The sequence below is a fragment of the Triticum aestivum genome, chromosome 1A, assembly GCF_018294505.1.
Source record: "Triticum aestivum cultivar Chinese Spring chromosome 1A, IWGSC CS RefSeq v2.1, whole genome shotgun sequence".
In the NCBI taxonomy this organism is placed as follows: Eukaryota; Viridiplantae; Streptophyta; class Magnoliopsida; order Poales; family Poaceae; genus Triticum; species Triticum aestivum.
Window position 1 is genome coordinate 115,334,812 of NC_057794.1, and position 12,192 is coordinate 115,347,003.

A 12,192-nucleotide genomic window follows, 5' to 3' on the forward strand; every position below is an offset into this window, starting at 1 on the left:
TTAATCATAATTAAAGAAAATTACCATGTTGTTTTGTATGACTCACAAAATAATTTAAGTGAAGCATGAGAGAACAATAGTTTCAATAAAACAAATCTACCATCGTGCTCTAAAAGATATAAGTGAAGCACTAGAGCAAAAACTATATAACTCAAAAGGTATAAGTGAAGCACATAGAGTATTCTAACAATTTCCGAATCAAGTGTGTCTCTCTCAAAAAGGTGTGTGCAGCAAGGATGATTGTGGAAAACTAGCAAATAAAGACTCAAATAATACAATACGCTCCAAGCAAAACACATATCATGTGGTAAATAAAAATATAGCTCCAAGTAAAGTTACCGATAGAAGTAGACGAAAGAGGGGATGCCTTCCGGGGCATCCCCAAGCTTTGGCTTTTAGGTGTCCTCATATTATATTGGGATGCCATGGGCATCCCCAATCTTAGGCTCTGGCCATACCTTGTTTCATAATCCATCAAATCTTTACCCAAAACTTGAAAACTTCACAACACAAAACTTAAAGTAGAAAATCTCGTGAGCTCCGTTAGCGAAAGAAAACAAAACACCACTTCAAGGTACTGTAATGAAATCATTCTTTATTTATATTGGTGTTAAACCTACTTCATTCCAACTTCTCTATGGTTTATAAACTATTTTACTAGCCATAGATTCATCAAAATAAGCAAACAACACACGGAAAATAGAATCTGTCAAAAACAGAACAGTCTGTAGTAATCTGCATCTAACGCAAGTTCTAGAACCTCAAAAATTCTAAAATAAATTGCTGGATGTGAGGAATTTATCTTTAATCATCTGCAAAAAGAATTAACTAAATCTCACTTTTCACATAAAAATGGCAGCAGTTCTCGTGAGCGCTAAAGTTTCTGTTTTTTACATCAAGATTAAAAAGACTTTCCCCAAGTCTTCCCAGCGGTTCTACTTGGCACAAACACTAATTAAACACACAAAACACAACCAAAACAGAGGCTAGATAAATTATTAATTACTAAACAGGAGCAAAAAGCAATGAATAAAAATATAATTGGGTTGCCTCCCAACAAGCGCTATCGTTTAACGCCCCTAGCTAGGCATAAAAGCAAGGATAGATCTAGGTATTGCCATCTTTGGTAGGCAATCCATAAGTGGCTCTCATAATAGATTCATATGGTAATTTAATTTTATTTCTACGGAAGTTTTCCATGCCTTTCCTTAACGGAAATTGGAATCTAATATTCCCTTCCTTCATATCAATAATTGCACCAATCGTTCTAAGGAAAGGTCTACCAAGAATAATAGGACATGAAGGATTGCAATCTATGTCAAGAACAATAAAATCTCCGGCACATAATTCCTATTTGCAAAAATAAGAACATCATTAATTCTTCCCATAGGTTTCTTCATAGTGGAATCTGCAAAGTGCAAGTTTAAAGAGCAATCATCAAAATCACGGAAACCTAGCAAATCACACAATGTCTTTGGAATCGTGGAAACACTAGCAGCCAAATCACATAAAGCATAGCATTCATGATCTTTAATTTTAATTTTAGTAGTAGGTTCCCACTCATCATAAAGTTTTCCAGGGATAGAAACTTCCAACTCAAGTTTTTCTTCATAAGATTGCATCAAAGCATCAACGATATGTTTGGTGAAGGCTCTATTTTGACTATAAGCATGAGGGGAATTTAGCATGGATTGCAACAAGGAAATACAATCTATCAAAGTGCAATTATCATAATTAAATTCCATGAAATCCAAAATAGTGGGTTCATTAATATTTAAAGTTTTGACTTCTTCAATCCCACTTTTAACAATTTTGGCATCAAGATCTAAAGACTCCGAATTTTTGAACGTCTTCTAGGTAAAGGTGGATCATATTCAGTCCCATCATTATCAAGATTCATATTTCAAAACAAATATTTAATAGGGGACACATCAATAACTTTTAGATCTTCATCTTTATTATCATGGAAACTAGAAGAACACGCTTTACTAAAGCAATCTTTCTTAGCACGCATCCTAGCGGTTCTTTCTTTGCACTCATCAATGGAAATTCTCATGGCTTTGAGAGACTCATTTATACCATGCTTAGGAGGAATAGATCTAAGTTTCAAAGAATCAACATCAAGAGAAATTCTATCAATGTTCCTAGCCAACTCATCAATCTTAAGCATTTTTTCTTCAATCAATGCATTGAAATTCTTTTGTGAGGTAATAAATTCTTTAATATTAGATTCAAAATCAGAGGGTATCTTATTAAAATTTCCATAATAATTTTTGTAGGAATTACCATAATTATTAGAGGAATTACTAGGATACGGCCTAGGATTAAAGTTTCCTCTGTACGCGTTGTTACCAAAATTATTCCTACCAACAAAATTCACATCCATAGATTCATTATTATTCTCAATCAAACTAGACAAAGGCATACCTTAGGATCAGAAGAAACACATTTATTAGCAAATAATTTCATAACTTCATCCATCTTTCCACTCAAAACATTAATCTCTTCAATCGCATGTACTTTTTTATTAGTAGATATTTCGGTGTGCCATTGAGAATAATTAACCATAATATTATCTAGGAGTTTGGTAGCTTCTCCTAAAGTGATTTCCATAAAAGTGCCTCCCGCGGCCGAATATAAAAGATTTCTAGAAGCAAAATTCAATTCGGCATAAAAGTTTTGTATAATCATCCACAGATTCAAACCATGTGTAGGGCAATTACGTATCATTAATTTCATCCTCTCCCAAGCTTGTGCAACATGTTCATGATCAAGTTGCTTAAAATTCATGATATCGTTTCTAAGAGAGATGATCTTAGCGGGAGGAAAATACTTAGAGATAAAAGCATCTCTGCACTTATTCCATGAATCAATACTATTTTTAGGCAAAGACAAAAACCAAGCTTTAGGACGATCTCTAAGCGAAAAAGGAAATAGCTTCAATTTAACAATATCATTGTTCACATCTTTCTTCTTTTGCATATCACATAGATCAACAAAGTTGTTTAGATGGGTAGCGGCATCTTCACTAGGAAGGCCGGAAAACAGATCTTTCATGACAAGATTCAGCAAAGCAGCATTAATTTCACAAGATTCAGCAGCGGTAAGAGGAGGAATCGGAGTGCTAATAAAATCATTGTTGTTGGTATTGGTAAAGTCACACAATTTGGTATTATCTTGAGCCATCGTGACAAGCAAGCAATCCAACACACAAGCAAACAAGAGACGGGCAAAAAGAGGCAAATAGAGAAAGAGAGGGAGGATAGAGGGAGAGAGACAGAGGGTGAATAAAATGGCAAGGGTGAAGTGGGGGAGAGGAAAACGAGAGGCAAATGGCAAATAATGTAACGCGGGAGATAAGGGTTTGTGATGGGTACTTGGTATGTTGACTTTTTCGTAGAATCCCCGGCAACGGCGCCAGAAATCCTTCTTGCTACCTCTTGAGCACTGCGTTGGTTTTCCCTTGAAGAGGAAAGGGTGATGCAGCAAAGTAGCGTAAGTATTTCCCTCAGCTTTTGAGAACCAAGGTATCAATGCAATAGGAGACCACGCATGAGTACCTCGCACCTACACAAAGAAATAAAATCCTCGCAACCAACACAATAAAGGGGTTGTCAATCCCTTCACGGTCACTTACGAAAGTGAGATATGATAGATATGATAAGATAATGTTTTTGGTATTTTTATGATAAAGATGCAAAGTAAAGAAAGCAAAATAAATGGAAAAGGAAATAACTTGTTGATGGAAGATTAATATGATGGAAAATAGACCTAGGGGCCATAGGTTTCACTAGAGGATTCTCTCGAGAGCATAAGTATTACGGTGGGTAAACAAATTACTGTTGAGCAATTGACAAAATTGAGCATAGTTATGAGAATATCTAGGTATGATCATGTATATAGGAATCACGTCCAAGACAAGTAGACCGACTCCTGCCTGCATCTACTAATATTACTCCACACATTGACCACTATCCAGCATGCATCTAGAGTATTAAGTTCAAGAGAACAGAGTAATGCTTTAAGCAAGATGACATGATGTAGAGGGATAAACTTATGCAATATGACATAAACCCATCTTGTTATCCTTGATGGCAACAATACAATATGTGCCTTGCTTCCCCTACTATCACTGGGAAAGGACACCGCAAGATGGAACCCAAAGCTAAGCACTTATCCCATTGCAAGAAAGATCAATCTAGTAGGCCAAACCAAACTGATAATTCGAAGAGACTTGCAAAGATAACCAATCATACATAAAAGAATTCAGAGAAGATTCAAATATTTTTCATAGATAAACTTGATCATAAACCCACAATTCATCGATCTCAACAAACACACCGCAAAAGAAGATTACATCGAATAGATCTCCACAAGAGAGGGGGGAACTTTGTATTGAGATCCAAAAAGAGAGAAGAAGCCATCTAGCTAATAACTATGGACCCGTAGGTCTGAGGTAAACTACTCACACTTCATCGGAGGGACTCTGATGTTGATGTAGAAGCCCTCCGTGAACGATGCCCCCTCCGGCGGAGCTTCGAAAAAGGCCCCAAGATGGGATCTCGTGGATACAGAAAGTTACGGCGGTGGAATTAGGGTTTTGGCTCCGTATCTGGTAGTTCGGGGGTACGTATGTATATATAGGAGGAAGGAGTACGTCGGTGGAGCAACGTGGGCCCCACGAGGGTGGAGGGCGCGCCTGGGGGGGTAGGCGCGCCCCCCTACCTCGTGCCTTCCTAGTTGATGTCTTGACGTAGGGTCCAAGTCCTCCGGATCATGTTTGTTCCGAAAATCACGTTCCCGAAGGTTTCATTCCGTTTGGACTCCGTTTGATATTCCTTTTCTACGAAACTCTGAAATAGGCAAAAAACAACAATTTTGGGCTGGGCCTCCGGTTAATAGGTTAGTCCCAAAAATAATATAAAAGTGTATAATAAAGCCCAATAATGTCCAAAACAGGATATAATATAGCATGGAACAATCAAAAATTATAGATACGTTGGAGACGTATCAAGCATCCCCAAGCTTAATTCCTGCTCGTCCTCGAGTAGGTAAATGATAAAAAAACAGAATTTTTGATGTGGAATGCTACTTGGCATAATTTCAATGTAATTCTATTAATCGTGGTATGAATATTTAGATCTAAAAGATTCAAGAGAAAAGTTCAATATTGACATAGAAATAATAATATTTTGAGCATACTAACTAAGCAATTATGTCTCTTCAAAATAACATGGCTAAAGAAAGTTGTCCCTACAAAATCATATAGTCTGGCTATGCTCCATCTTCACCACACAAAATACTTAAATCATGCGCAACCTCGATGACAAGCCAAGCAATTGTTTCATACTTTTGGTGTTCTCAAACTTTTTCAATCTTCACGCAATACATGAGCGTGAGCCATGGACATAACACTATATGTGGAATAGAATGGTAGTTGTGGAGGAGACAAAAAAGGAGAAGATAGTCTCACATCAACTAGGCGTATCAACGGGCTATGGAGATGCCCATTAGTAGATATCAATGTGAGTGAGTAGGGATTGCCATGCAACGGATGCACTAGAGCTATAAATATATGAAAGCTCAACAAAAGAAACTAAGTGGGTGTGCATCCAACTTGCTTGCTCACGAAGACCTAGGGCATTTTGAGGAAGCCCATCGTTGGAATATACAAGCCAAGTTCTATAATGAAAAATTCCCACTATTATATGAAAGTGATAACATAGGAGACTCTCTACTATGAAGATCATGGTGCTACTTTGACGCACAAGTGTGGAAAAAGGATAGTAGTATTGTCCCTTTTTATTTATATTTTTTAGCCTTCCTTTTTTATTTGGCCTTTCCTTTTTTTATTTGGGACAATACTCTATGAATGATGATCATCACACTTCTATTTATTTACAGCTCAATGATTACAACTCGATACTAGAACAAAGTATGACTCTATATGAAAGCCTCCGGCGGTGTACCGAGATAGCAATGATGCATGAGTGATTTATATGAAAGAATTATGAATGGTGGCTTTGCCACAACTAAAATGTCAACTACATGATCATGCAAAGTAATATGACAATGATGGAGCGTGTCATAGTAAGCGGAATGGTGGAAAGTTGCATGGCAATATATCTCGGAATGGCTCTGGAAATGCCATGATAGGTAGGTATGGTGGCTGTTTTGAGGAAGGTATATGGTGGGTGTATGATACCGGCGAAAGGTGTGCGGTATTAGAGGGGCTAGCAATGGTGGAAGGGTGAGAGTGCGTATAATCCATGGACTCAACATTAGTCATGAAGAACTCACATACTTATTGCAAGAATCTATTAGTCATCGAAGCAAAGTACTACGCGCATGCTCCTAGGGGGATAGATTGGTAGTAAAAGACCATCGCTCGTCCCCGGCCGCCACGCATAAGGAGGACAATCAATAAATACATCATGCTCCGACTTCTTAACATAATGGTTCACCATATGTGCATGCTACGGGAATCACAAACTTCAACACAAGCATTTCTCAAATGCACAACTACTCAACTAGCACGACTCTAATATCACCATCTCCATATCTCAAAACAATTATCAAGTATCAAACTTCTCATAGTATTCAACACACTCATAATAAAATCTTTTATTAATCATAATTAAAGAAAATTACCATGTTGTTTTGTAGGACTCACAAAATAATTTAAGTGAAGCATGAGATAACAATAGTTTCAATAAAATAAATCTACCATCGTGCTCTAAAAGATATAAGTGAAGCACTAGAGCACATAGGCACATAGAGTATTCTAACAATTTCCGAATCAAGTGTGTCTCTCTCAAAAAGGTGTGTGCAGCAAGGATGATTGTGGAAAACTAGCAAATAAAGACTCAAATAATAGAAGACACTCCAAGCAAAACACATATCATGTGGTAAATAAAAATATAGCTCCAAGTAAAGTTACCAATAGAAGTAGACGAAAGAGGGGATGCCTTCAGGGGCATCCCCAAGCTTTGGCTTTTAGGTGTCCTTATATTATATTGGGGTGCCATGGGAATCCCCAATCTTAGGCTCTGGCCATTCCTTGTTCCATAATCCATCAAATCTTTACCCGAAACTTGAAAACTTCACAACACAAAACTTAAAGTAGAAAATCTCGTGAGCTCCGTTAGCGAAAGAAAACAAAACACCACTTCAAGGTACTGTAATGAAATCATTCTTTATTTATATTGGTGTTAAACCTACTGCATTCCAACTTCTCTATGGTTTATAAACTATTTTACTAGCCATAGATTCATCAAAATAAGCAAACAACACACGTAAAACAGAATCTGTCAAAAACAGAACAGTCTGTAGTAATCTGCATCTAACGCAAGTTCTGGAACCTAAAAAATTCTAAAATAAATTGCTGGAAGTGAGGAATTTATATATTAATCATCTGAAAAAATAATTAACTAAATCTCGCTTTTCACATAAAAATGGCAGCAGTTCTCGTGAGCGCTAAAGTTTCTGTTTTTTACAGCAAGATTAAAACGACTTTCCCCAAGTCTTCCCAACGGTTCTACTTGGCACAAACACTAATTAAACACACAAAACACAACCAAACCAGAGGCTAGATAAATTATTAATTACTAAACAGGAGCAAAAAGCAATGAATAAAAATATAATTGGGTTGCCTCCCAACAAGCGCTATCGTTTAACGCCCCTAGCTAGGCATAAAAGCAAGGATAGATCTAGGTAGTGCCATCTTTGGTAGGCAATCCATAAGTGCCTCTCATAATAGATTCATATGGTAATTTAATTTTCTTTATGCCTTTCCTTAACGGAAATTGGAATCTAATATTCCCTTCCTTCATATTAATAATTGCACCAATCGTTCTAAGGAAAGGTCTACCAAGAATAATAGGACATGAAGGATTGCAATCTATGTCAAGAACAATAAAATCTATGGCACATAATTCCTATTTGAAAAAATAAGAACATCATTAATTCTTCCCATAGGTTTCTTAATAGTGTAATCCGCAAAGTGCAAGTTTAAAGAGCAATCATCAAAATCATGGAAACCTAGCAAATCACACAAAGTCTTTGGAATCGTGGAAACACTAGCAGCCAAATCACATAAAGCATAGCATTCATGATCTTTATTTTTAATTTTAATATTAGGTTCCCACTCATCATAAAGTTTTCGAGGGATAGAAACTTCCAACTCAAGTTTTTCTTCATAAGATTGCATCAAAGCATCAATGATATGTTTGGTGAAGGCTCTATTTTTACTATAAGAATGAGGGGAATTTAGCACGGATTGCAACAAGGAAATACAATCTATCAAAGTGCAATTATCATAATTAAATTCCATTAAATCCAAAATAGTGGGTTCATTAATATTTAAAGTTTTGACTTCTTCAATCCCACTTTTAACAATTTTGGCATCAAGATCTAAAGACTCTGAATTTTTGAACGTCTTCTAGGTAAAGGTGGATCATATTCAGTCCCATCATTATCAAGATTCATATTGCAAAACAACTATTTAATAGGGGACACATCAATAACTTTTAGATCTTCATCTTTATTATCATGGAAACTAGAAGAACACGCTTTACTAAAGCAATCTTTCTTAGCACGCATCCTAGCGGTTCTTTCTTTGCACTCATCAATGTTAATTCTCATGGCTTTGAGAGACTCATTGATACCATGATTAGGAGGAATAGATCTAAGTTTCAAAGAATCAACATCAAGAGAAATTCTATCAATGTTCCTAGCCAACTCATCAATCTTAAGCAATTTTTCTTCAATCAAAGCATTGAAATTCTTTTGCGAGGTAATAAATTCTTTAATATTAGATTCAAAATCAGAGGGTATCTTATTAAAATTTCCATAATAATTGTTGTAGGAATTACCATAATTATTAGAGGAATTACTAGGATACGGCCTAGGATTAAAGTTTCCTCTATACGCGTTGTTACCAAAATTATTCCTACCAACAAAATTCACATCCATAGATTCATTATTATTCTCAATCAAAGTAGACAAAGGCATACCTTAGGATCAGAAGAAACACTTTTATTAGCAAATAATTTCATAAGTTCATCCATCTTACCACTCAAAACATTAATTTCTTCTATCGCATGCACTTTCTTATTAGTAGATCTTTCAGTGTGCCATTGAGAATAATTAACCATAATATTATCTAGGAGTTTAGTAGCTTCTCCAAAAGTGATTTCCATAAAAGTGGCTCCCGCGGCCGAATCTAAAAGATTTCTAGAAGCAAAATTCAATCCGTATACAAGTTTTGTATAATCATCCACAGATTCATCGCCAAACTAGTGCACTATACAATTTACCATTGTATTGGGTGTGTTGGGGACACAAGAGACTCTTTGCTATTTGGTTGCCGGGTTGTTTGAGAGAGACCATCTTCATACTACGCCTCCCATGGACTGATAAACCTTAGGTCATCCACTTGAGGGAAATTTTCTACTGTCCTAGAAACCTCCTCACTTGGAGGCCCAACAACATCTACAAGAAGAAGGTTGTGTAGTAGACATCAAGCTCTTTTCTGGCGCCGTTGCCGGGGAGGTTAGAGCTTGATGGTATATCTTTAGATCTTGTGATCGAATCTTTTAGTTTCTTGTTTTATCAATAGTTTAGTCTATAAAAGAAAACTACAAAAAAATGGAATTAAGGTTGCCTCGTATGCTTCATCTTTTTAATGTCTTTCGTGAAAATAAGGATTCCGATAATTGTGCCAAAGTGTTAGAAGAAGAATGCATTAAAATGTTTGGCACTAAATCTTTGGATGATGAGAGTGATTGCAATGTTGCTAGTATGAATTATTTGAATGTCCATGATGCTAATGATATGCAAAGCCACAAGCTTGGGGATGCTTTGTTTGACGAAGATGATATTTTTTGTCCCCCAAGTTTTGATGAGAAAATTTATTATGATGATAGCATGCCTCCTATTTATGATGATTATATTGATTAAAGTGGGTTTGGAAGAGTGTCAACTTTAGGAAGTAATGATCCCACTATTTTGGAGGGTGTTGAATCTTATTGTGATAATTATGAAAGTGGATTTGGAGAGGTCATGACTTTATCTAGTGATGAATCCACTATTTCGGCAGAGGTTCCAATTGATTATGAAAACAAAGTTGCTATCTATGATGATTATTGTGTTGACATGTATGCTATAAAGAACAACGATAACCATGAAACTTGTCATCTTGATTTTAATTTTCAATTGGATTATGCCTCACATGATAGTTATTTTGTTGAGTTTGCTCCCACTACTATTCATGAGAAGAAATTTGCTTATGTGGAGAGTAATAAAATTCTATGCTTGTAGATCATGAAAAGAATGCTTTATGTGATGGTTATATTGTTGAATTCATTCATGATGCTACTGAAAATTATTATGAGGGAGGGATATGTGCTTGTAGGAATTGCAATAATATCAAGTTTCCTTTCTATGTGCTTAAAGTTTTAAAGTTATGGTTGTTTTGCTTTCCTATGCTAGTTGATTATTGTTCCCATAAATTGTTTGCTCATAAAATCCCTATGCATAGGAAGTGGGTTAGACTTAAATGTTCTATTCATATTCTTCATGATGCTCATTTTATGTTTCAATTCTTATCTTTTATGTGAGCATCATTGAAATCATCATGCCTAGCTAGGGGCGTTAAACGATAACGCTTGTTGGGAGGCAACCCAATTTTATTTTTGTTCCTTGCTTTTTGTTCCTGTGTAGTAAGAAATAATTCATCTAGCCTCTATTTGGATCTGATTTTATGTTTTAATTAGTGTTTGTTCCAAGTAGAACCTTTGCGAAGACTTGGGTGAAGTCTTTGCGATCTTGCTGTAAAAAACAGAAACTTTTGCGCTCACGAGATTAGCTGTCATTTTTTTACTAGCGAGTGCGTTTAGGTTGATTATTTTTTCATATGATTAATAGACAAATTCCTCAGGTCCACCAATTTATTTCAGAATTTTTGGAGTGACATAAGTATTCTAATGATACAGATTACTACAGACTGTTCTGTTTTTGACATATTCTATTTTCATTGTGTTGTTTGCTTATTTTGATGAATCTATGAGTAGTATCGGAGGATATGAACCATAGAGAAGTTGTAATACAGTAGATATTACACCAATATGAATTTAGAATGATTTCAAAACAGTACCTAAGTGGTGATTTATTTTTTTATACTAACGGAGCTTACGAGTTTTCTGTTGAGTTTTGTGTTGTGAAGTTTTCAAGTTTTGGGTAAAGATTCGATGGACTATGGAATAAGGAGTGGCAAGAGCCTAAGATTGGGGATGCCCAAGGCGCCACAAGGTAATATTCAAGGACAACGAAGAGCCTAATCTTGGGGATGCCCCGGATGGCATCCCCTCTTTCGTCTTCGTTCATCGGTAACTTTACTTGGAGCTATATTTTTATTCACGACATGATATGTGTTTTGCTTGGAGCGTCATTTTATTTTCTTGCTATTTTAATAAAATACCAATATCTGAAATTCTTAAACATTAGAGATTCTTCACATAGTTTCATAATTATTCAACTACTCATTGATCTTCACTTATATCTTTTGTAGTAGTTTTTCATTTGCTCTAGTGCTTCACGTATATCTTTTTAGAGCACGGCGGTGGTTTTATTTTGAAGAAATAGATGAACTCTCATGCTTAAATTATATTATTTTGAGAGTCTTTAGAACAGCATGGTAATTTCCTTGGGTTATAAAATTAGTCCTACTATGATGGGCATTCAAGATTGGTATAATAAAAACTTTCATATAGAGTGCATTGAATACTATGAGAATTTTGATACTTGATGATTGTTTTGAGATATGAAGATGGTGATATTAGAGTAATGCTAGTTGAGTAGTTATGAATTTGAGAGATACTTGTGTTAAAGTTTGTGATTCCCGTAGCATGCACGTATGGTGAACCGTTATGTGATGAAGTCAGAGCATGATTTATTTATTGATTGTCTTCCTTATGAGTGGCGGTCGGGGATGAGTGATGGTCTTTACCTACCAATCTATCCCCCAAGGAGCATGTGTGTAGTACTTTGTTTCGATAACTAATAGATTTTTGCAATAAGTTTGTGAGTCCTTTATGACTAATGTTGAGTCCATGGATTGTACGCACTCTCACCCTTCCACCATTGCTAGCCTCTCTAGTACCGCGCAACTTTCGCCAGTACCATAAACCCACC